Source organism: Heterocephalus glaber, unplaced genomic scaffold (genome assembly GCF_053883595.1).
Source record: "Heterocephalus glaber isolate CG9 unplaced genomic scaffold, H.glaber_assembly_v1.0 deba00000071, whole genome shotgun sequence".
NCBI classification, from domain to species: Eukaryota; Metazoa; Chordata; class Mammalia; order Rodentia; family Bathyergidae; genus Heterocephalus; species Heterocephalus glaber.
The window spans coordinates 8,347,142-8,373,348 of NW_028258137.1; the positions used below are offsets into that span (position 1 = coordinate 8,347,142).

General features: G+C 46.4%; 1 protein-coding gene across 4 annotated transcripts in view; it reads right to left on the reverse strand.

Moving 5' to 3' along the window:
• Window positions 1-26,207, reverse strand: part of Wwox (WW domain containing oxidoreductase) — a 930,576-nt gene that overhangs the window by 453,542 nt on the left and 450,827 nt on the right. For 2 of the 4 annotated variants that reach the window (XR_015450909.1, XR_015450905.1), the window contains exon 8: window positions 1-26,207. This exon is cut by the window's left edge and continues 217,526 nt beyond it; it is cut by the window's right edge and continues 159,211 nt beyond it. The exons of the other annotated variants lie outside the window; for them this stretch is intronic. The gene's annotated coding sequence lies outside the window, so the exon portion shown is untranslated. 4 annotated transcript variants of the gene reach the window in all.

Here is a 26,207-nt window from a genome sequence, read left to right on the forward strand (position 1 = left end):
GCCATAACAAGTCATAGAAGGATACTGGGATGAAAATATAAGCCCACACCATAATTTGTGCATGAATGTTAATGCCAGCATTATTCATAAAGAAAGCAGAAGCAACTTTGTGAAACGCTCTAGCGGCCATTATTTGTAATAGGCAGAAATTCACAAAAGTTCATACAACAGTATCATTCATAATAGCCAGAAAGTGGAAACAATATAAATGGATGAATGGTAAACAAAATATGATATATTTATACAATGGGATATTATTTGCACATAAGGAGAAATGAAATACTGATACTTGCTACAACATGAATGAACCTTGAAAACATTACGCTAAGCAGAAAAGCCAATTACAAAAGACCACATATTGTATGATTCCAATGATAGGAATTGTCCAGACAGGGAAAATCTATCGAAACAGAAGACAGATGAGTGATTACCAGAGGGTGGCGTTAGAACGGGGAGTGCTGCTATCAGGGACAGGGTTTGTTTTGAGGGTGATACAATGTTCTGGAATTGGGCAGGAGGCTCACACAACTTAGCAAATGTGCTAAAGACCTTTGAACTGACCACTTGAAAAGGTACAGTACTGGAGTGATGAATTATATCTCAGGCAACAGAACGTGAATTCCAAGATGAAGTCTAAAACAGACTCTGGCTTCTGGGTTTTCTCTCCAGTTCTTGTTCTCTGCATTCCGCAGTATTGTCTTACCTATCCCTGCATCCTTGGAATTGCTCGCTAGGGCATGATGCTCAATACAGAGCAGGTGCTTGGTAGAGTTTGCAAGAATGGAGTAAATTTTTTTCATATTGTTTTCTCTACATAAGGCTACCAAATGCTGTCAAGGAGAGAGCTAGAACAAATGAAAGAGTCAAGTACAAGGATGCCTCATCCCTTGCACGGATGCAGATAAAATTCTGAACAAGTCCCTCAGAGAATCCTGGCAAACTTGCCATCTTCCTGCACTCTATACAGGATCAGGAAGGGGTTGTAAGATTTGGCCTTAGCTGGACCAACTTTAGATATGCGCTATAAATATGGTGAATATTTAATTTAAAGAATTTATTACAGCAAAAGACACAATGTCCTTTCCTTGCCACCTTCTGAAGCAGTTCTACAAGTCCTCTCTCCTGAATATGTGTACTTATGCTACGGTAGCTGCCTGGACGTCCTCAATCAACTCAAAACTGATTAACTTCCATGGTCTTTTTCACTTTGGGGAAGAGCCCGAAATTGCAGGAGCCAGACCCAGGGAATAAGGTGGGTGAGGATGCATCCTAGTGTTTCCATAAGCCTGCCTTTCTGTGGAATGGTACTCTGTGGCAGCGTTCACCCTATTTTTGAACCATAACTTAAAAAGACACTCAGGAAAGGGGACTTCCAGAACTGCTTCAGAAAGTGGCAAGAGTGATGGGATAAACATGTGAGAAGTGAGGGATGGAGTATTTTGAGGGGGATTAATGGCAATGTGTCTTTTACTATAATATTGGTTTTAAATGTAATTTTTAAATTCACCCTATTTTTGAGCACCCCTTATATACACTGGACAAGTAGTCCTTAGAGTAGCGCCCTGCTATGTCTCCCTGGGAAGCACTCCATCCTAATATTTTGCAAATCCTCATGTCAGGGCATCAATTACTATTAATAAAAGATGACATTAGTCCGGATACAATTCATGCTGCCCCTCCTGAAGCGTTTTCCCCCAAACATGCACAGAGAGCCCTGGCCCCCTTCCCCCTCCTCTGCACCACAGCCCTTTCAAGAGAGATTTATTACAGGGTTGTCAACACAAGCCTACCTTTACGGAAAAAGATAAAAATAAGAAACACCTTACAAGAAGATGCCGTGGCGGAAGCTAAATCATAAATGTTTGATAAGGAATGGTCAAATCCAGACAAATAACTGCTCAATCCCACTTTGTATTAAGCAGATAAAGTCATACAGAAAATCAATGTGATGTATTGAAAGGGGAAAAAAATGGCTAAGCTTGGGGATTGGGCTATGCAGTGTTATGAAGGGGCCATTTCGGAAGAATCTTACAATAAGAGAGCTACATTAATTTTAAAAAGTGGGGTACTAATTGCTGACTTGCTAAACCTGCCAATAGTATTTCAGTCCCTTCTGCTGCTACTGGACGTAATTTCTGGGGTGATTCAGACATTAGTGTGTGCAAACAGTGAAGAGGAAACTAGTGTAATCCACTTAGACGACAGCATAGCAATTCTTGGGACATTAATGATTTGGACGATGCACATACCCTTTACGCCAGCATTTTGGCTACTGGGAAGTCTTTATTTTGACACCCTTGCACAAGTAGACAACATGCGTGGAACAGTGCTTATTACTGAAACACAGGTAATACCAAAATGTGACTCACCCTAAATGCTTGTCAACAGAGGAATGAATAAGGCAATTACAGGACATCCAGGTGACGGGACATTGCATAGCCATAGCATGTTAGGTCTGGCTACATATGCTGCCACTAAATAATCTCCAACACACTACTAAATGAAAAGAGCAAGGTAATGAACAATATTTATTCAATAATCTCTGTTGTGTGCATTTTTTAAAAATTCATTTAATTTTTTAAAAATTTTATTTTATTGGTACATTTTAGGTGTACAACATAATGACATTCATCATTGGAAATTTGCACCTTTACATAATCTCTCTTGGTTCTTATTTTTCCCCCTTCCCCTGCCCTCCCTTCAACCCCTCCATCCCTCCCTATTTACAAAGACTTGGTTTCCATTTTCTCATTGTCTCGTATTAATTCCATTCCCTTCTTTCCTTTCCCCTACCACTCCCACTTCCCCTTCCCCTTTGCCGCTTTTCTTCCTGTTTCACATTATCTATTATACCTTTTAGTCCTTATTTACACTTTCAGTTTCTCACACTAGAGAAACTATTTGGTATTTACACATGTGTCCTATTTATTTCACTTAAGAGTATCACCTCAATGTGCATCCATTTAGCTGTAAATGTCTCTAATGTCTCATTTTTTATGGCTGAGTAGTACTCCATTTTATAATAAAACCACATTTTCTTTATCCAGTCTCCAGTTGATGGGCAATTGGGCTGCTTCCAAGTTTTAGCTATTATAAATTGTGCTGCTATGAAGGATGCACATATATCATTATGTTATGATTCTTTTAATTCTTTGGAGAAGACACCCAGCAGGGGAATAGCTGGGTCAAATGGAACTTCCAGTCCTAGTTCTTTGAGGTATCTCCATACTGATTTCCACAGTGGTTGCACCAGAGACATGGCAGGGGTTATCACAATCTCCAAATTGAAACTATACTACAAAGCTACTGTGATAAAAACCACATGATACTGGCAAAGAAACAGACCTGAGGACCAGTGGAACAGATAAGAAGATGCAGAAACAACTCCAGACACACTCAGCCATCTCATCTTCGACAAAGGAGTTAAACACCCTCCCTGGAGGAAAGATAGCCTCTTTAATAAATACTACTGGAAAAACTGGGTTTCAACTTGCCAAAGATTAAAGCTAGACCTGTATCTCTTACCATGCACTAAACTAAAATCAAAATGGATCAAAGAACTAAATATTAAAATAGAAACGCTGAACTGGCTGAAACAGAGGTTAGGAAGAACTCTTGAAGACATCAGTGTAGGAAAAGATTTTATGAACAAAACCTCAGTTGCCCGTGAACTAGCACAAACAATCAACAAGTGGGATCTCTTCTTATTAAAAAGCTTCTGCACAGCAAGAGAAACCACCAGCAGTGTGAAGAGACAACCCACAATGTGGGAATAAATTTTCACCTGCTGTTCCTCAGACAAAGATATACTATCTAGACTCTATAAAGAACTTAAAAACATCAGACCTCCCAAATTTAAAGACCCAGTCCGAAAATGGGCATCTGAAATGAACAGACATTTCTCAGACAAAGAAGTAGAAGTGGCAAATAAACACATGAAAAAATGTTCAACATCACTGGTCATTCGAGAGATGCAGATGAAAACAACACTGAGATTCCACCTCACCCAGAAAGAATGGCTGCTATCATGAAATCAACCAATAACAAATGTTGGTGGGGCTGTGGGGAAAGAGGAACCCTGCTCCACTGCTCGTGGGAGTGTAGACTGTTGTGGACATTTTTTAAATGGCTACACATACTTGTTTTATTTTTGTTGTTTTTTACAGTGCCAGGGATCAAAGCCAAGTCCTTGAGCAGGGTGAGCAAGGGCTCTCCCACTGAACTACACATTCAGCCCAGCTCTGGTAAATTCATATAATGTCCCTGGGAGAATCCACAGCACAACTCTCATGTTGATTTCTTTTGAAGAGGAATTTGGAAGTATGGGAACTTTAATTGTTTAATCTTAGGGAGAGGTTTGAAACTTCTGCCATGAGCTTCTCTTCCTTTAATAGTTTATTTTCCCCTCACGTGTGGGGAAGCCAATGATAAACAATGACCACCACTAAGAATAAAACAGAGCAACAGTAGAAACCTTCCCAGGACAACAGCGCCCTGCCTTAGTCTGTGAATTACCTGCTAGGAGATGGGAGCCTGGATGCTGATCACTCAGTCTCCATTCAGGTCCTCTCCCAATGCAATCCAGGCAGAAAAGCTGCAGTAAGTGGCCTCCTCTACTCTGGGGAAGAATGCCAGTGTCTTCAATTTCCTTCTGGGCCCCTCATCCCAGACCCAGCCTTCTCAAGTAAACGGAAACTGTTTCTCCTGTGGATAGATCAGTCCTGCGCACAGGTGCATTACAGGCTCCCGGTGGCCAGGCCACGGCCAGCACTTAGTCTTCAGGCAATCACCTCCGTCCTGCTGGGAGTGAGATTCTATACAATCCCTAACTCCACACAGCCCAGTTTGCAATAGCAACCAAGTGGGAAAAGGTCCTCAGAAACACTCAAAGCTCCAGAGAGCAAGCACTTATCCAGAGATCAACATCTCCGCTGTCACACTGGTGAGTGATATGCTTGCTCTGAGGTGAAAAAACAGGAAATGAAGATCAATTAACAATGTACCCTTGAGCGTAAAATTACCAGAGTTTATCAGGCACTGAAGGTGTATTAAACTCCCTGGAGGGAAGGTGCTTGGGAGGAGAAAGGAGCTGATAAAGACAGCGTGAGGGATAGGAGTTTGCTCCTCTAGAGGATGTGAGAAAAAGAAGCATGCTGTAGTCTGAGAAAGAAGAAGGGCTTATCAAAATGAAAATGTTTTCCTCAATTTATCTCCGACAAAACGCTGTCCATCTTCATATGGGCGAAGATATGAACATTATCATTCTTCAAATACTTTTCCTCACGGTGAAAGCAGGGTGTGGGGTGCTCCTTTAGAGAAATAGAGCTCTCCTGACCACCCTAGCATTAGAGACCCGGATGGGGCTTTGTGAGCCAAGTGGACTTGGAAAATGTTTGAAAATTCATTCAAATGATATCTGAAAAGTTCTTGTTGTTGTTTCTCTTGCTCAGAAATCCTCCAATGTTAGGGTACACCAGAATCCCCTGGAGGGCTTTTTGAAAGCCCAATCTCTCTCCTGGTGAGATGGAGCAGGGCTGAGCACAGGTCTGCTAAGCTCCTACGGGTGCCACTGCAGACACCCAAGAGCACACTCAGGACCACCCCTGCAATGACTGTGAACTTGGACTGTGGATCCAGAACGTGGTTTGGCCCTGGTTCTCTTTCATGGAGGTCATCTCTGTGATTCTGGCAGTCATTTAATTGCTCTGTGCCTCCATTTCCTTTAGCGTAAAAGGAGCTAAGTGTATCACCTGCTTGTAGTGGGGCAAACAGCATTCCCCTCTAAGGAGTGTCTATCTCTGAATGTGATATGGCAACTTTGCCATGAATGGCAACTTTGCAGGCGCTGCAAGTGAGGGTGAGCTGAGATCACAAAAGAAGAGGGAGCAAAGACACAGAGAGACCCACAGAGGGAAGGCAGCCACGGAGAGACAGAGGCAGGGATTAGGGTGACACTGCCACAACCCAAGGCCCACGGAGGAGAGGTGACAGCTATGAGAAGCTAGGCAGGGGCACCATACAGATTCTCACTTGGAGCCCCTGGAGGAACCAATCCCGCCAATGCCTCCAGTGCAGATTCCTGGCAACCAGAATGTGAGGGGCTAAATAAAGTGCCATTGCTTGGGGCCCCCGGTTTGTGGCGCAACGTTAGCGCCTCACCCCCAGAAACTTCCACACTGCCTCCTGGGACTCTCGTGAGGGTTACAATAGTGACTGCCCTGGAAGGGTTTAGAGTGGGGACGGACACATAACGGACATTACTTAGGTAGTAGTTCCTGTTAGCATTTTGGTCTTATTAACATGTTCCTGTTTCATTATTTTGTTAATAGAAATAATACTTTTTCATGAAATAAAAATCTATAGTGTAGAGAACGGCCCAAAGTAAAGGTCCTCCACCTGGGGTGACTGTGTACCCGGGGGTGTGTGGCAATGTCTGAGGTCACTTCTGGCACTTGAGGACTTGGTGGAGGAGGGAGGTGGTGCTACCCCATCCATGGATAGAGCAGTGATGTTGCTCAACATCCTATAAAGCACTGATCAACCCCCGCACCAAAGAGTTACCTGGCCTAACATGTCAAGAGAGTCAAGGTTGAGAAATTCCAGTATCAAGTGAATAATCCAAATCTGAGTTCACTTCCCCAGGAGAGAAGCCTGGCAGCCTACCCAATCACCACCAACCTCCTGGCACTGCTCCCTCATTGGTGAAATAATAAAAAGTTAACAAGAATAAAAAGTAACATCAACACAACAAAAATCTGGAGTCATGTTGGCTCCAGGAAGCAAGCCCCAGAAGACCTGTGCTCACCTTCCAACGGGGAACCCCAAGGAGGGCTCCAACTCCAGCAGGAATGACATCAGGGAAACGCAGCATCAGACCAGACTGCCAAGGGCAAGGTCAAATGTGCCACTGGGTGGGGCTGCCTCTACCCAGCCAGGGTGGGGTCACACTTTGACATAGGGCAGAGGTGATCTGGACTGAGCCTGGCACCTCTGCCTTCTTCTCTTTAGTGACACCAGTGTGCACAAACTAGGCCTTTATTGCACAGGACATGATACAGAGCCCGGGACGCCGGAATCAGGAAGTGCAGACTCCCGTGTGGCTGGGGGGAAGCATAGGGAAGGGGCTCTGCATCCAGCATAGCCAAGAAGGGGGAGGGCAGAGGGAACCTACTGTGCTGACCCAGGAAGAGACAACCAGAGCAGGGTGAAGACAAGGGGGACATGAAACGGATGGGCTCTCTGAGGTAAGTGTGAGAAAAACATGATGGATGGGGGAGGTGCTACAGAGCCCCCTGGTGTTGGGCCTGGGCCACTGGCGAAGTGCAGATGCCCTCATTTGGCTGGAAAGCACTGGAGGGGATTATGTTCTTTCAGACTTAAGTGAAGACAAATCCAGAGGGAAGACAAACTCCTCAGCTGTCCTCAAGGGCTTAGGTCTGCAGAATCAGGGGACGACCAGAGACTGGCCAGAGGGACAGGGAAGGACTAGCAGAGACCTCTATCTACAGCCTTTCCCTAAATGTCCACCTGCTTCCTGTGAAGCTCAGATCAAATTCCCATCCGTCCCTCCTTGTTAGGTGATCTGCCTGAGAAATTTGGCTCTGGCTTTGGAAGAGTCATTTGTCAGAAGAGCCAAGATGATGTCCTGGGGTGTGTGTTGTGGCTTCCAGAGGGGACAGAGAAGGAAAATACATGTTGAAGTGGGTGATTCCTCAAAGGCCCCACTAGATCATCTGCCCTTGACTGATGATGGGGAAACTGAGGCCCAGAGCCATGGGTCTCCCTTGAACACGCATCCATACATCCATGTACAAGAACTTACACTAACACGAAGAGAGACAGCCGAGCAAGACATCCCCATGGCAGACTGGCAATTTTGCTCCTCCTTTTAATGAAATACGTCAGGTGGAAAGAATGAACCAAATCCCCTATAGCCAACAGATCTCGGAAAATGAGTGCAGATCTGACTCGATTTCTTTTCTTAAACAAAACCACAGTGTTTCCTAGAGCTGTCCATTTTGGAGTTTAAAACGCACAAAGATAAGCATGCTTACTGGCACAGCCGCGGAGTCCATGGAAATCAAGCACACATCAACTCAATCGAGTCTAACTTCTAAATAAGGCTTCGAATCACAGATTTGTTTACTTTCATTTGGTGATAATTGTTCACAGCAGAGCATATCAGAAAATTCTATAATAGGAACCACAGCCAGGAAATAGTAAATAATTAATCACCTCCCTCCCAGCCTCTTGCATCTCTGTTGATATAAATGACCATATAATTCCAAACCCAATTATCACTACTTAGCCGTTCCATTTTGTAGTTAAAACCCCACAAAATTAAAGTGCATCAATTGTTAATGGTAATAGACCAGACAAGGGATTAAAGATTATTTTAATGTTTATTTCCTGTCAAGAGATCTTTTGGCAGGAAACACCGCAGACAAAAGGCTGCACACTCAGATGAGATTCATATATTTAAATCTTCTAACTTCTGAAAACATTATGGATATAATTACTTGTTTAATTTACTTGTTCCCTCAAGATACAGGCTGAGGCGATCAAGCCAACTGTAGTGTAGCAAGTCCTCAGAATGAAGAGGCATTGCTCCGTGACACTTTATAAGCTGTCTTCTCTAAGTACTCCAATCAAATTTAGTGGCCACGTCCCACCACCTCGAGAGGCTGGGAGCAGGAGACGCTGAGAACGGAAGGGGAGGGAACAAGATCAGAGTTCAAGTCTCAGGCCTGCAGCTGGGGGAACTGGAGCTGTGCAGGAGCCTGGGTTTTCTTGTTTGTGACACAAGGTGGACAGAGACTACTGTGCAGAGTAAGATTTTGAATGACAAGATTACACAAGACTTGGGGACTTGTTAGACTAAAATAGCCTGCAAGGCCAAAGCCAGAGACAGGCATTCTGATGTGGTGGGACAGATTTACAAGGGGGTCACCTGGTTGGCATGCTGATACATCAGTGTTTAATCTTTCTAGCTCACCTTGATAAATATACATTCACACACACACACACACACACACACACACACACACACACACACACCCTATAAATACAACTGCAGCATCCAGGAGACCTTAGGACCCATTTTAAGAAATACTGATCCATTTTTAAAATCAAGACAACAATAAAGTAAGTTCTACATAATTTACTTAGTATTTGGGTCAAGAAAAGTTAAGATATTTTATATTATACACAAATTTTTATGTAATATGTGATATGTTTTATATGTAGGGGGAGTAAATAGGTAGGGAAAAATAAATCATTGCCCACCTGAAAATAATATTCATATCATGAGGAAACCAGAACCTGGAAGAAACCTGGGCCCCTTTTCTAGTTTATTGTTTACCTGTTTATGCTGTTCCAACTTCGTTAGAATGTAAGAACCATAAAGGCAGAGAGATTTTGTCTGGTTTGTGCTTGACAATCTTGCTGACATTTAAAATAGAGCCTGGCACATAGTAGGTATTTGATACAAACTGCTAGTGTGAATGAACAGTAATGACAGTCATTGTATGATGGTTTTATTTTTTACAGAGGGATTTATAGGTCCATTCTCATTTCAATGAAGTATTTTAACTTCATTAGCCAACAGTAAGTATGCAAATTCATTGGGAGGGGACCTCCATCCCAATCAGGGACCCAGGTGAAGGGGCAAAGCCAAGTCCAACTCAGGATTTCGCACTCTAAATCCTGGGCTCCTCCTCTGTCACCACTCTGGCCTTCGAGCCTCTCTCCACCCGGGGCTGTGGAAAGGCACATTTCTTTAAGTAGGGAAGGGGGACTTACAAGCATTTCTGCAATAGTTTGGGTTCTAACCCCAATTCTTCCTCAGTGCTGTCTGATTCCCAGCCCAAAGATTCCCATCTTCGATGCTGAGGAGGGTCGTCATGGTTTTGGATCCTGCAGCCACACTCCTCAGGCCTGCTCAGGGGCTCACCACTTGCTTTGCTGGGAGGAGTGGCAGGGGACAGGGCCTTGGGGCATAAGCTGGGTCTGCTGAAGTCCAAGAACTGACTCCTTGGTGCAAACTGGGCACTGCCAAGCATGGAATAGGTTAAGGCAAAAGTTCATCCCCTGCCTTGGGTGTAAACGTGAAGGGTAGAAGCTGGCATCCTTCCAGGCCACCTCTGATCTCGTTTTAACAATCTGCTCACATTTCCGGGGCCTGCATGGCTTCCCACCTCCAGGGGACTTGTTCTCCTGCCAGAGTAAAACACTGAATAGCTGCTTGTATCCAACCTGACATCCATAGATATTTAAGAGTCTAATTCAATCGTTACATCTTTTCTGTAGACACAAAGGCACCGCAGCATTCCGGCACCTCAGGGCTCTTTCTCATTGTCCTGTTTAAGTATGCTGGGGATGTGCACACAGGAAATAGGGCAGTTTAAGGAAAAATGGTGCATACTAGTGCCACTCAGGTGCTTAGGATGTAAGAGACCTTTGCAAGTTCCTGGTTCCTGGTACTGAGGGATGCCAGGGACCTGGGGTTGGGGGTCCAACCTCCTCATGAACAAGATAGCTGAACAGATGGGCAATGGCTTCAGCAGTCAAGGGGCCATAAATTGAATACAAGAAAAGCCAAATTCCTGTCACTCCTGGGGTCATGAGTTCCTCCATTAAGGCAAATATTGTTGCATTAAGGGTTTAGGATATAAACCCAACAGCCAAGCTACCTTTTTCCCCACTCTGTTTTCAATGGAAGATGTGTCACACAGGTGATAGTGTAAATTGAAATTTTCAGTCTGCATCAGTGTGGCTGGCTCACAAAAGCCCAAAGTGGAGCGATGGTAGACCAGCTGAGATTTGTGAGGCTGAAGAGACGTGCCATAGAAACCCATTCCATAAGCTTTCACCATGCATGAAATTTACTGTGAATAGAATTCCTAAAAGTCCATGTTGGCCTCTGATTTAAAACTATTAAATCTGGTTTCCTGAGAACACCTCCATTATAATAAATACATCACTATGACAACAAATGCTAATGATACCATTCAAAGACCAGCGTGAACAACCTATACATGAAAAATGCATTTGCATGTGGGTGTCCTGGATCCATGCAGCTGAATCTTTAGCTTTGGGCTGAGCAAATATCAAACACCTGAAGAACAGGCTATGTCGCATCATGGTGGACAGTAGTGGGAGGCAGGGTACTGGGGCAGTTTCACCGTGGTGACAAAACTAGGTCTGTGCTCATGTGGAATTTGTGTATATCCAGTGTACACAATTTAAGAGAGAAACTGTCTGTACTTTTACAGATATGAGCATGCTTTTCTGAAAAACAGAGTGCTAAGCAGTATGCATACTATTTCATCTTCAAAGTATGTCCTGAAGAAATTAGAGAAACAGTATGGCCATTGTAGGCAGTCATTTATTTTAAAAAACTGAGATGCCTTTTACGCAATTTAGTCTTTTTTTTTTTTCTCAGTCTAGATTCATTCTTCCTGTTCATCTCCTCCCATTACCCCTTCCCGCCTTTCCTCCTTCCCAGGACATTTTTCCAGTCCTACCATCATTTAGCTGCTATGAGAGACACCCAGATCAAGTTCAACAGAGCGACCGATAAGAGAGGTGGATCAAAATGGCGGCCAAGGTTTTAGACTCAATCACCGACCTGAGTTTTGTGGTTGCCTCTACCGCTGTTGCTTATCATCTGGGGCAGCCAAAGTCATTTAATCCATGTATGTGTCCATTTACCAGACCTGTGAAATCTGGGCTTTGAGTATATTTGTGGAGCTTTCCTAAGGTTTAAATGAGGTGATGAGTGAACCCAACTTGTATATCACAGACACTTAACACATAAAATAACAAGTGACAATAACAATAAGTTACTTTAACAGAGTTCAAAAGTGGCCAGAGCCAGAAATGAAGGACAAAAGGTAAAGTGAGAGAGAAGTAAGGATTAGGAAAGATCAGGGTCATGGTATGTGGGAAGAAAGGAAGGGGGAGAGTCCCAAGGGGGTAGAGGAAAGAACGACAAGTTCCTGTAGAATTAACAAAGGCCGTCAGAGAAGAACAGACAGAGGCCATTTCCTCAAAGCTTGCCATCCATCGCCAGGCCATCGGGCAGCATCAGCTGTGTTTGGACAGACTCAAATGCACAGAGGAGAGGCGGAAATGTGATGGTGAAAAAGAGACATGACCAGCGTGCTGCAGCTGGAGACCATCGCGTGAGGAGGCTGAGGCGGACAGGCCGGAAGCGAGGTGTTGCTGACCAAGTCCCAGCCATCCTGGCTCACTCCTCCTGAGCTGCTGTTTGACTCCTCAGGTTGGTTGCTTGAGATCTGTGACCAAATGTTCATCTGCGGAGTCCATCTCTCCTGCTCAAGATCACTTAGCGCACAGGGACCTGTTTCCCCAGAGCCGTCCACAAGGAGACTGCCATGAGAATCCTTCCCCAGAGCGGAGGGCGCGGGGCAGCAGGCGGACGGCACAGGGAGAGACAGCCTGCATCACGGCTTCTTGTGACACGGGCAGCAAAGCTCAGAAGGCTCCACATGGTGCAGGAGCAGCTCCCCGCCACCATCGGCCTTTGAATAGGGATACGTGTGAATCGGAGAGGAAAAAGGTGCTTTGACGCCCTGCAGAAATAGCCGTTTTTCATACAACTCCTGGGAGGCGGTAATTTATTCAGTCATCTTTCAACATAATTCCTGTCTAACTGATTGTTTTTCTGGCTTCATCTTCTCCAAGGTGGCACACACCTGTTCCGGGTGATAAGTGTGGGATGCAGATAGGAGGGTTCAAGGAGCCAGATGAATAATGGAAAAGACTAAGCTAAAACAAATGCAAAAGAAAAGCTCACCATTTATATAAAATTTCTGCCAAAGTGCTGCTTTAAAAAAAAAATCGCAATAAAAATCTCTAATTCTTCTTAGTTGGAGGGAAAAAAGAGCAGGGATCCCCCAAAGGCACAAATATGCTATTTAATGTCACCGGCCTTAGCCAACACATTTCTGGGTTTGGTTTTAGAAACTCCTGTTTTGGTTGGGTCGAGTAAACCCAGGTTTAAACCGTGGATCTGCCACGCAGCAGCAGGAGATATTAAGTCACCCCCAAGACCGTAGTCTAAGGCGTCAATGTGCTAGAATTTAGTACTTGCTCAGGACAGAGTACGTAGCTGCTATTTTACGCAACTGGGTGGGGCTGCCCGCCTGTCGTTACTGAAAAGTGGCAGCAGAGGGTTGATGAAATGGAGATTAGGCGGGGCACAGGGCCTGGCACACTGGGGATGCCCCTTCTCTTCCCTAACGGACCCACAGGTGACTGGCAAATGAGTCCACTGTGTACCAAAAAGAGGCTTCTACTGTACCACCCAGTGCTAATTCAGGTGCTGATGTAAATTTGTAGAAAGACAGAAGAAATCAGAGACAGAAGAAGCCATTCAGTCTCCAAGGTGGGGAAGGGTTAAGCAAGACATAAAGTGTCGTTTTTCTTCATCTGTCCCTTGTGTCTGGCCAGCATTCATTCCCCTTGAGGAAGCATTTTGGTTTCCTATGGAAACAGTCCTTCCATGTCCTTCATCCAAGTGTCTGGGAGCCTCACAGCAGGTGACTTCTGTTGGTTACATCATATCAAGGGCCACCTCAAGGATGTGACCCAACTAGACCACCAAGGTCAACTCCAGGTTGGGGTTCAGGAACTTTGTATCCGTTACCTTTCCTCTCCACAGAAGGAAATTACTCAGTCAACAAAGGGAAGAGGCCAACTCGGATGGCATCTTGTGTTTGCCTGGGTCCAGCTGAGCCTGAAACACTTACGCCCCTGAGTTTTCTCCTTCCTGGGGACATAAGTGTCTCTTCACCCCCACCCAATTCTTACTGTTTTTCTGTAGGAGGCTGAACAGGGTTTTCTCACTCACCACCATGATGGCCCAAGGGGAAAAGGGGAGTTCATTTTGGCTAAGGGGTGATAAAAGGAAGGGGATGCTGGGCATGGTGTCTGCCCTTGGAGAGCCTTTGTCTAGTTCTAGATGAAAGCAGACACAAGCAAATAAAAATAAAATGTGAAATACAGAAGCTGTGATGTATGTGAGTTACAAAGCTAAGAAAGGAAGAGCGGGGGTAGAACATGGGGGCGGGTATTTTCCCTGGCTAGGGCAGAGCAGTAGGTAGAATAATGGTACCAAAGGCTCTCTAGGTCCCGTGAATAGGTTTCTCTGCATGGCCAAGGGGACCTTATAGATCCAAGGTGCAGCCTTGAGATGGGGAGATCATAGAAAATTGCTCAGGAGAGCCCAAAGGAAGCACAAAGCACAGGAAGACAGAAGAGAAACAGGATGGGCAGAGTTGAAGAGGGATTCCAAGACACTACTTTACGAGAGAGGAGGGCCATGGGTCAAGGAATACAGGTGGCCTTTAGAAAAGTCAGGCAAACACACTGTCCCTGAGAGCTACCTGGAGCCAGCCCTGCCAACTGTGTGATGTCAGCTCTCTTGAACTTCTGAGCTCCAGAACCGTAGGAAAATACATTCGTGTCATTTAAGCTAGGGATGCCCAACTACAGACTGGTAGTGGTCTGTGACCTATTAGAAGCCAGACCATACAGCAGGAGGTGAGCAGTGGGAGAGGGCAGCTATATCAGAATTTACAGGCCCACCCCCATGCCTCACGTCACCACCTGAGCTCCGCCCCCTGTCAGATCAGCAGCAGCATTAGGCTCTCATAGGAGCCTGAATCCTACTGCAAACTGTGCACTCTGGGGTCCAGCCCCCCGCCCGCTCTCCCTAGTCTATGGAAAATGTCTTCCACAAAACCAGTTCCTGATGCCAAAAAGGTTGGGAACTGTGGGCTTAACACATTCACCAGGGAGCTGTAAATCGTATGTCTCACTGCCAGGTGGCTCTGAGCCACCAGCGGCACATGATGGTTGTCCCTTTGGGTGTCAAGGGACAGTCCTACTGGGTCGTGCCCGTGCCACCAGTGGTTCAAGTCGGCGGGAACGTGTCAGATCACCAATTTGTGATTATCGGTCACTGCAGCAACAGGAACCTAATGTAGGCTATCAGGAGGCATCATTTTTATGAGAGCTAAAGGATGAGGTGGAAGTCGCCAAAGCAAGGGACAGAAGAAGATGATGGCAGGCGAGGGCAGTGCACACAGAAGCCCAGGACAGGGCTCTGGCATGCGCTGAGAGCAGCCAGCACACCACTGCAGCTGGAATATGATGAATGCTTTGAAGTCCGGAGAAGAATTGAAAGCACTTTATATATTCCACGCTACCCAACTTTTGAGGAAACAAAGCCCTTTTTAATGATTTTCTTGATTGTAACTCATGAAATAGGATCAAAGCTCAACCATGTATTAACAATTCCAACCATGAAGAATTCAACAAGTGCATTTTCCTTGGTAATCCCTATCCATATTCCTAATATGCTTCCCACATTTTTCTGACGCATCTTGTTATTCTGTCCTCCTGTACCCAGCAGTATCTTCACAGGCCTGACCTATAATAGGTACTAAATAAATAACTGTTGGATAAATGTGCCTGTATTTTTGGTTTCAAAATGCACTCCCTGATGCTAAAAATCTGCCATGACCTGCTCTCCAAAGTCATCCTAGAAATAATTAAAATGTCTGGGTGCATAGAGAAGGAAGGAGACACACCCAGGGGTAACCGTTTCTCCATGGGCACTGCCCACTGAGTCAGAAGCTTGGGGGTGGGCAGGGGACAGGCAGGAGTAGCGATTTTTTTCATAGAGTGTTATTAAGACATCAAGTGAGCTGGAGGTTACTAATTACGGCAACTGCCTCATGCTGAGAAGAAAATATTTTTTTGGAGGGGGGCTGTCCCCTATACCAGTCCAGCTGCTGAGCAAGCAAAGAGCAATATGAATAAACTCTAAGGACACAAGAAGTCCAGGGCTTCCTTTTAAATCAGTTCCTAGAAGGCAAGGAACCAGTATATCATAGTGAGACAATCATTTATAATGGGACCATTATTAGGAGCCGAGATATAAAAATCGTACACGAAACAGCCTTATAAGCAGATTCAGTGCGTGGCTGATTAACCTCCCTATCCTACTGGGGGCTGGATGGCTCAGGGGATGGTAATGAGATGTGGAAGTCATTTGCCTCGAGGTCACAGGTTTTAAGCTGGACATGTTAGATGGGGCCTAATTGCTACTCATGGGCGACTTGGCAGCGCACCTGCTGGAGACACAGAAAGCAGGGTTCGAATCTTGGCACTTGGTATTTGCCCTGGGAGTAGCTGTGGATATCAGTGCTGGTTTACAGACCCTCCCAAAACCTCGGTTTCATCATTTGCAAAACTTTGTCAATTTTGATTTTGTTTTGTTAGATATACAGGAGTATATTTGACACACGAGTTAGGTGGGCACCCAATGCTGAACAGGAAATGCCTTGATGTTTTACCTCTGGCATCCAGTCGGCATTCAGAACATTTCACATTTCAGATCTGTGGGTTAAGAATGCTCAACCAGTGCCACTGTAAGGAATAATTCTAGAGTTTTTACAACCAGTAGGATGAGTTCCATAGTTTGAACCCAGTCAGTAAGGAATGCAGAATTTGGCTGATTAATACACTATTTCCCAACCCCAAAGACTGGGGAGAGTTAGGAAAGAGGTAATTTTCCTGCCTCTGTGATGAGTGAGTCTCATGCCCAGGATTCCCTTGGTGTGGACCCACAGCCTCAAAGAAATAGTGGTCACAGGGTGACAGACAGTAGCCTGCAGCCTTCACCAGCAAAAGTCCACTGGAAGAAGGTGCGGACTTGGCTTCCGGTGAATCTCCCCCAGCAGGTGGATGGTCTTAGTGCAGGAAAATTATGAAAACGAGTGTTGGGAGTCTGGATTGAGTCCAGCCTGGTGCATATACATGGTGCTCAAAAAAGCCCACAGACTCCACCAAAGGTGAAATGAAAGCAGGGATCCCAAAGTGGAAGAAGCCAAGAGACAGTCTTGGAGCAAAAAATAAAAAAGAAGTCTACATAATGAGGCAGAAAGATGAAGCTGGGGACAGAAGCCCTGGGTTCCAATTCCACCTCAGACCCCCAGCCCCTCCCTTCCCTTCCGCCCCTCAAGCCTCTGCACCTGGCCCTTCTCATCCATTTCCTTAACCCTGACATAGGCCAATACCTTCTTGACCTTCTTGGAAACATAGGATGCTGTAAACTAGGTATTCAAAAATTACCACTTGACTTGGAATTCCACTCCAAATATACAAAAATATGTACTATATTATGAGAACCATTCATTTAATTTAAATTTTGGTTAAATGAGAGAAACCGAGAGTTATTTTGGGGGCAGGAGAGCTGGCACACATGGATGTCACATCCAATTTAGTAAAGCATTTAAGTGTTAACTCTCCAATAAATTGGTTGTTGTTTTTCTTCTTTTCCTCCTCCCTTCCTTTCTGCACTTTCCGAGGACTTCAGGCACTTGATGAAAAGGGAAGAATAATCCCTTCTTTGGTGTCTGCGATCAAGATCTATTTGGTAGCCCACTCCTCTAATACAAGGCTGTGCAGAGAAATAATTTCGGCTCCCCGTTAATTTGAGTATTGAACTGAAATTCTGCAGCTGCTTTCTGCCAAGCCCTGAAAGCAGAAATTAATTTCAATGACCCAGGCGAGTGGAGGGAAGCTTTGTCAGGTAATTAGTCTTCGTCTTTTGCTACTCAGGGTCTATCACTGTGTTAATCCATACATAAACCTAGGCATTCCGGGAGTCTATGGCAATCTGCAGGGCCATTTAACTACCTCTAGCTTGGGAGCACCGCATCTGAGCTATGGCAGGGAAAGGACGGGACTGAGGATCTTTTTCATGTTTCCTTCCTCCTACCTATTTCAGGCCTGCAGAGTGAATGCGGCTGATTTACATGTTCTTTCCCCTGTTTGACTGAGTTTGCCTTTGATTAAGTGGAGCTTGGGGTGGGAGAAGAGGTGGGGGTAGGAGCTCCCACTCCCGCCGCTTTCTGACTTGCCAATTTATTAATGAAAGAGGCTCCGATATTGATAGCCCTGACACTACAAGCACAGCAATTAAAGGGTATGTCCTTCCAGGCTTCTAATTAAAAAGGAGATTTTTTTTCTACCCGGGATGAGTCCTATTGTCATATTTGCATTCAATTCTGGATTGGGTTTGGGGCTTTCTCTCCCTTTCTCTTTAGAAGAATCTCTAGGGAGAAACTTAGACCTGAGAAAAATACACATGCTATGCAAGGCTTTGTTCTCAATGGGGGTCACTGTGAAATCTAAGCAAAAGGATGGTTTTGGGGGGAGGCACCTGCTTCCAAAACCCAGCCCACTGCCTCTACCTCACTCACAAACGTTTCTCTGGGTTCCATGCATTTAGCCCTGAGGGAACAGGCGGTGAGAAATTAAATGGTAGGTATTAGGATTTTGTGAGCACCTGCTGCAGCATTTCTGTTCTCCAGGCACAGTTCACCCGTACTGCAAGCAGGGAGCTGGGTTTCAGCGGTCCCATTTTACAGGTGAGCCAAACTAACCGGTGACCCATAGGAGAAGTTCCGAGGCTGTGTTTCTTTCTCATCCAACGTCCTTCTTTCCAGGACAGGCACCTGATACCCCAAATCCCTGGAGCCAGGCAGTAGCATCATCAGTGAGGGAAGCAGGTGAGGTGTGGAATGCAGGAACCAGGGAGTCTACTCCCATCTAAAGAGCAGCCAGGCCTTCTCCCGGATCCTTCCTGCCAATTCTGAGTGCCAGAATTCCAGCCCAGAGTTGCCAAATTTAATGCCTCTGAAATTTCAAAGGAAATCAGAAATCTGGACCTTACTGAGAAATATTTCTTCAGGAGTGTTGACAATCACCAAAGGTTCAAAAGCACACATCTTTTAACCAAGGAGCACACATGTGCAACTCCCCACCTACCTCCTTAGAATTACTCACACCCGTTTTTCTCCACATTTAACAGTTTTAACTTTGAGACCCTAACCTAAATGAAATGAACCAGCTTTGTTTGCTGGCTTTGCCATGTCACTGTCCTGGCTGAAACTGCCCAGCACTATGCTGAATGTGAGAAGGAAATGGACTGATCTTGAGCATTTCCCCCCTTCTGGGAACTCTAGTTTTCTTATATTAAAAACGGGAGCATAATTCTGATGCACGGGTTGGTTATATAGTTCCCAGAATATGATGCAAGGAAAGGCTGTGCCCAGGGCCTTCCTGGCAGCAAGGACGAGCTTGTGCTGCTTCCCTGCCTGCAGCTCAGTGCTGCTGAGGTCCAGCAGGCCTGGAAAATGCAGACACATCTGACCCACCCTGGGGTACACGGCCTCCAGCTGAACAGGCTCATGGTTCCAAGTTTCCATGTAGGTCCTATTTTATGGCTGCCTAAAGAACAACAATGGCCCACACTGGGTAGCAGATGGTCTTTCAGCCTTGTTTTTCTACCTCAAAAGTGGGGTTTTTCTCTGTCCCCCATAGGAGTGCCAAGAGCCTTTAAAGGGAGGCAGGCTTGACCCTAGTAGGTGGTATGAAACTCAGCTCCCCAGGGGAGCAAATGCTCTTGGTGTAGACGCCTGAAATGTTGGTTATCTTCTAAGTTCTTTTCTGTGCAGGTTTTGGATTAAAGTTTGGAAATGGAAGGAAAAAAAAAATCTTTGCATCTTCACAGGAGCTACAACTGTGAAATCTCCTAATGATTTCTGACTTTACTGTGAATTCCTAGAAATGACAATATTTGACAGAGAAAATCCCTAACATACTTTGTTGGAACCAGAAGCTCTCTACCTTGCCACTGACCCCCTCCCGCCCCGCCAGCCTGCTGCTGAGGGCTCAGAGGAAAAGTCAGGAGCATTAGTCTGGTGTCAAGTGGCACTGCTCTCCACATTCTATGGGAGTCAATTGCAATTAACAAGGCCATTCAGAAAAGGCAGGTACAGGCCAGACAAAGGTGCACAGACAGATCTTATCAGAGCCCAAGGCCAGCAGGCTAGGCCTCTCAGATGCACCTTGCATAGAAAAAAAGAAAAAGAAAAAACCATGGCGGTGCAAGGATTGCTGGGGAGGAGAAGGAAAGATCACAGAGGGAAAGAGGGAAGGGCGGGAGTCCGAAGAGCCAGAGATGCTTAAAGGATGCACTGCAGACTCCTGGGCCTACCTCTCGGTTCACACCCACAGCGCCCTAGGAAACTGGGGCAAGTCGTCCTAAAAGAACACAAGAGCATCCTTTGAGGCAAGAAAGACATGCAGAGACTCAGGAAAGAGGTGGATCAGTGCAGCAAGCAACCTGGGGGGAACTCAAATGTGGCCCAGACACCCAGGAACAGGCTGCAGGGGACTCCCGTCCAGCTGGTGGGGCCGGGCATAGGGACTCCTTCCCCCATGCAGAAGAAAGTGCTGCAAAGGAACAAATGTTTCCTTCCGGTGGGAAGGGCATGGGTTCCTGCTAGGCTGCCAAGGTGAGACAGCCGGGACACGCACGCCCACGTGGGCCCTTGGGAGAACATCACCCAGGCCACATGTGCCCCACCTGCCCCTCCATTTTGAAACCATCTCCCCCAAGAGGTGCTTTGAATCATTTTCAAACAGAAGGCCTTAAACAACTACATGCTTGGCTCTGCGCCAGCGACCAAGGAGCAGCCAGAAGACCCTCTCTGCAGCCTTCCTTTGTTTCTGTACTCTGAGACTGATGGCAGAGACAGAGAAGCTCCAAGAGACCTAACTCAAATGGCAGGGGCCCCTAGTGAGTAACAGAAGCATGCACCATTCAGCCCTTAAAAGACTCCTTGATATCATGGGGGGCAGAAACCCATCACAGAGACCCTGAGTACCAGGTCGAAAATGTAGGAAGTGGGACAGGTATTCAACGTGTGCTGCTTATTTTTTTTTAATCAGCCCAGGTTCCTTGATGTGCTGCAGAAGGGCAGGGGCTGGGTAGCTTGAACCATGCTTTTGTCTGGAACTTGGTAGAAAGGGGGGCATATCCCAACTCCACAAGAGCCCATGGTCAATGAAGAATTTATCCAGTGCCAGGTCCCCAGACTGGTCTCATGAATGCTTCAAATGACCCAGCCAAAGCCAGCGCCTGAGGTTGTGGCCAAATGGCTGGTGGTGGAACACTTCTTGATCCACTTCCAGAACAGACACACAACTCTCAGACAGGGAGGGAGACCCTGCTCCTGCTCCAGTTCTATTTTCCCAGCTAAGCTGTCTGTTTTTGCTAACACACTTCAGTAGCTGTGCACTTACCTTTCAGAATTCCAGAAACGCTAGGATAAAAAGAAATCTGTTAGTTAAAAATGTTTGAAGTTCCCATGGCGCAAGAGGAAAGAGCAGCATTACTAGTAAGGAAGGACGGAGAATGACGGGTGGGGATGGCAGCCACTCCGTTTTCTATCGGAGAGAGAGAATAATAATACTCAGCAAAACCTCATTAAGTTAGCATCAGTTTATTCAAAAGAGATTATCATTTGCAGCAACTATTCCCCAATCAACCAGATGCCTCTGTTGCAATCTTCTTTAACACTCAAAGTCTGATGATTAAATATATTAATATATCAGAGACTCACTCTTGGTTTATTGCATGAGGTATTTTGCGAAGCAGGCTCTGAGGAATCTCAGAGGTCCACTGACACATAGTAGGTGTTCAATAACCCTAAGCTCCCTCCCCCTGGATTCTGCATTATCAGAGCTTTAATCTGGTTTATAACATGTCTAGTCCTGATCAATAATAGCATGGGTTCCATTTTAATATACTACCTTTTATTAAACCGGAGCCACACACTCTAAGAGCAAGGGTCTGTCCAAGGCACTTTAATCACTGCTGGAGTGCAGATGTCTCTCCCAGGAAAACCCGGGCGGAGTGTGGCCGCAAGCAGAGGAAGCGTCCATCCACCTTCGTGCGGGCAGGATGAGTTACTGGACTATATTATCAATGCAATTAGGCCGCGCTTCCTCTGTGCTTCCACAGCAACCTCTTGGCTCTGTACAATATGAGGCATTTTCCTCTGTGACCTGGTTTCCAAAGTATCTTTTTCCTCCATAGTAGCTCCCACCGAAGCCTGCATAGACAAGCCAACTTCCAAGTCCTGCACACCTCCGACTCCAAGTTTTTACAACAGATGTCAGGGTCACGGGCAAAGTGATATCCAGTACTTTTCATGATGAGGAGGAGGACGACACCAAAGACGATGACTGTGTAGATTATGATGATGATGAGAGCTAAGCATCACATCCTCACCGAGTTGGTGCTTGAGCAAGAGCTTTATGAACCTCTTCAGCACTTGACTCACCCAGCTGATCTCAGGAAGACACTGTCCTTATCCTCATTGTGAAGAAGAAAAAACTGAGGCTCAGATAAGATCAGTGTTCGGCCCAAGTCCACAGAAGTGCAGTAAGTATCCCAGCCAGGACACGGAGCCAGGCATGAAGCTTGGAATTCTGCTGTGTCATAGCACTAATGCTGCAAGCCATCCCCCTCCCTCTGAACAGTCCAGGACAACACACTAGAGGTGAGCTGTCACAGAGGCCCCCAACAGGATCTAAGGTGGTGGCCCAGATCTGAGGCTCTGGCTCCCCGGGGATAGATGAAAGGGGCAGCCGGGTCTCCCCGAGCAGGCAGAGAAGCTGGGGTTTACACTGAAAGTGTTTCCACACCTAACGCCGGCTGCCCAGGGCCAGACCCCACCAACCCTGCATCACCAGCAATCAACTGCAGATGTTCCACACCAAGAGCTATGGCTTTGGCAGCAGACACGTTTACACTTGAGATCTGACTTCCTGGTACCATGACACTGGGCAAGGCTTCCTATCTGCAAGGTGGGGCACATGGACTGCAGGGATGCCTCAGGGTTAGTGGGGGTCACTGGTGACACCACAGTGCTGATGCTGGGGTACTGCAGAAGCTTTGCACAAGTGTCTTTCCATGTCCCTGCCTCCTCTGAACCCTCTCCACTCCTCCTCGTTCACAAATTGTGCATGCGTCTCAGTCTCACCTACACATACACACACACATGTGCGCATGAGTGTTCCAGTCACTTAGGTTTGAAACCATTGGCCTTTAGCCTTGTTCTCCCCAGATATTGTTTATGTGTGGAATCCATTAGTTTTATGCCTCTAGAACTTTTACCACCTCCATTTGTTTTCCCAATCAAAGAGCATGTTTGCTTCATGAGTGAGTGAAAAAGCTTAAGACACACTGGAAAGATGACAAAAAATAAAAGTGGAAGCACATCGTTTCCAAGCGTGGGTATTTCAACATCCATTTGTGATGAGATGCTTGTCATACAGTGAATAAGCCACTTGTTCTTACCTAACTACCACTGATGGCATTTCTGCTCCCCTGGATACTTATGTCTTAAAGGAAAGGCCTCTAAGACTCAAGAAAGTGAATCGCTAGTGGTGCTGTTTTCCTGCAAATGTAAAAGGCAGGCCTTTGGTGCAGAAGAGTACAGTTCTATGTCCAACTGCACCGATGCTGGGCTCAGCAGCTTTCACTGGTGCAATGAAACTCGCTGTGTGACCCCCACGGTGGCTGCCACTCAGTCTGGCTTGCCTCTTGGGTGCTCTGGAGGGTCAGAGGAAAAGGACACGTGGCCCTGTGGTGAGTATTGCTGGAACTGTGCTAAAGGACAATAAAGACAAAACGAATCCTGCTCAGGAAGGTTTCTGCCTGGCTCCCCTCAGTGACCTACAACTGAGTAGAAAGGGAGATGGGTCCCAACCCTGGTTTGAAGCACTGGAGAGCGCATCACAGGTCGCAGGCAGGCTTGCGCCCTGTGGAGTTCTGTTTATAAATCATACATCAAGTGGAGAAGGAAGCGGCCGCTCACTCAGCACCGCACTTCACAGCGAAGCAGAAAAACACTCGAGGGGAGCACGAGTTGCTTTCTTGAGCAGCGGGCCCCACAGCCGTGTGTTTATGAGAAGCAGGGGACTCTGTAGCAGCACCACTGAGGCCAGAGGCCTGACAGCTCTGATCAGAGACACACACCACCAAAGGCTGGGGGTCAGCGTTGCCCTGTGTGTCCCACAGAGCTCGGGAAGGACCAGAGCAAAGTTCTGTACTTGTACCTCTGTTTTGAATTCATACAAAATGCAGTCACTGGCTTGGCTTGCAGGCTGGGGTCGGGGTGCAGAGGGAGGGAGAAGGAAGCCTTTGGAAATCCTGCAAGGTCCTGAGGTCTGAAGGGCCCCATGTATGCTCTCGCGTGCCTTGATTTCTTCATCTGTTCAGCAGGGCTGGAAAACGTTGGACCTCTCCCCTATGCGGCCCTTGTTTTTCTTTGCGCTTTTTGGGGTGGGGAATGATTAGCTCAAAGCACGGCCGAGTGAGAAAGTGAGGAAGGCAAGGCCTTCCAGGGGTGTGCCGAGGGTTCCGGGGGAGTCGTACCAACACCTGCCTAATTTCCCCTCCTTCCCCTGTCCCTTCCTACATAACATCATCAGCACCAAGAGCAGCACCAAGAGTAGGAACATTCAAAGGAGATGACGCACAGAGAGGAGCAGCAGAAAAACTGGATGGCGTTGCTAACATGCGGAGCAGGTAGCACCCTAGCTTTCCAATACCACGCTACGGGTAGTAGCAAATTACATCATGTGTTCCCCACTCTCCTCCGAAACCGTCCTAGGAACTAGCATTAACCTCCTGGTGCAGAGAAGAAAACTCAGCTCCAAAAGATGAAGAAACTTTGCAAGTGGCCTCTTAATATGAGAAATGCAATTCAAACTTGGTCTTTCTGAATCTTGATCTCCAGCTTTTATTTTTATTTTACTTTTTGGGACCAGGGATCAAACTCAGGACCTTGCACTTGCCAGGCAGGTGCGGTGCCACTGAGCTACAGCCCCAGCCTGAAAAAGAAACACCTTGTGAATTAGGCCTCTAGCTTCTGGGTTTCAGGGACCAGTAAGGCTGGGGAAAAAAGGAAACAAAAAACTTGAGAGATATAAAATAAGGTTGGCAACTCTCAATTTTATTTTTCCAAGTAAGGAAACTTAGGAAAATATCTACCACTTCTAACCACTGTCATTCCATAAGGGACAAGGTATGTTAAAATCTGTAAGCGCGTGTAAGACAAAAGTGCAGATAAATGGAGAACAAATATCCACCACTACTAGTCATCCTAATTTTGTAAAATAAAAAACAGCTTGTTGGAATATGTTCAGAATAATGGACAATCATTTAATTAATTGAGCTTTATATGAAGTAGGTCTTCCGTCTGCCCTGTTACTCTTCTGTGTTAGCCCTGGCTGGATTACCATGAAGAGTATCAGTCCAAGTACAGTTCTGGAGAGCTGATATCACATCCATCCAGTGCCACCTCTGTGAGCATGAGCAGAAGAAATGCCAGCTGTGCTGACATCCTGGGTGCAGTCACAGAGACTCAGGGAGGGCTGGGCGATGTCAGGCCACCATCTACTCCCTGAGGGTGGCGTTTATACAGCCATTCACTCCTTCAGCCAGGATGTGTTAGATGTTGTCATGAGGGCTGGGCCCCATCAGGCTCTAGGCAGACGAGAGTGCCTGGCATGGTTAAGACTGTCCCCCAGATCGGGGATTCCCTAGGGGACTTGCAGGACTCAGCGGACAGCCATGCTCACAGCTACAGTCTGTCACAACAAAGAGGCACAAAGTAAAATCCTCACAGGAAACAGGTACATGGGCTGAGGTCTTCAGGAAGCCAGGTGCAAGCTTCCAACAGTCCTCTCCAAGTGAGTCACGGGGTGACCTAGTGGTCCCCTGCAATGAACTCTGGGAAACGTGGGAGGTGCTGCCCACCAGGCAGAGCATTGAGATGGGTCCCTAGGGTTCTACCCAGGGCGGGTTATACAGGCCCCCTCCACTGACCATGCACCAATCTTCCAGCCTCTGGGGAGGCAGAGAGGGGTTCAGCGTGGACCACACTGCTGTGCCACAGGGATCTCTTCCTGGCAATAGAGACGCCCTGCCCTGCAGTCCAAGTTTCCAGCTATCGACCAAAGGCCCAGCAGCCTTTCCCTAAGCAGCCTTTCCACGGGCAGCAGCTATGGTGACTGCTTCTCACACAACAGCAGTGTGCAAAGTGAGAGGCGGTGCCTGGCCATTATCACAGCTGCATCATGCATTCATTCCACGCCTCCTGAGGGAGCTCCCTGGGCTCCTCACTGGTGACAGATATCAGTGAAGTACACTCAAACCCCTGCCCTTGGGCAGCTGAGGATCTAATGGAAGGTGAGAGAAAGACAACAAACACCTACTCCGGTGAGATGTGCTAAGCACTAAGGAGAAA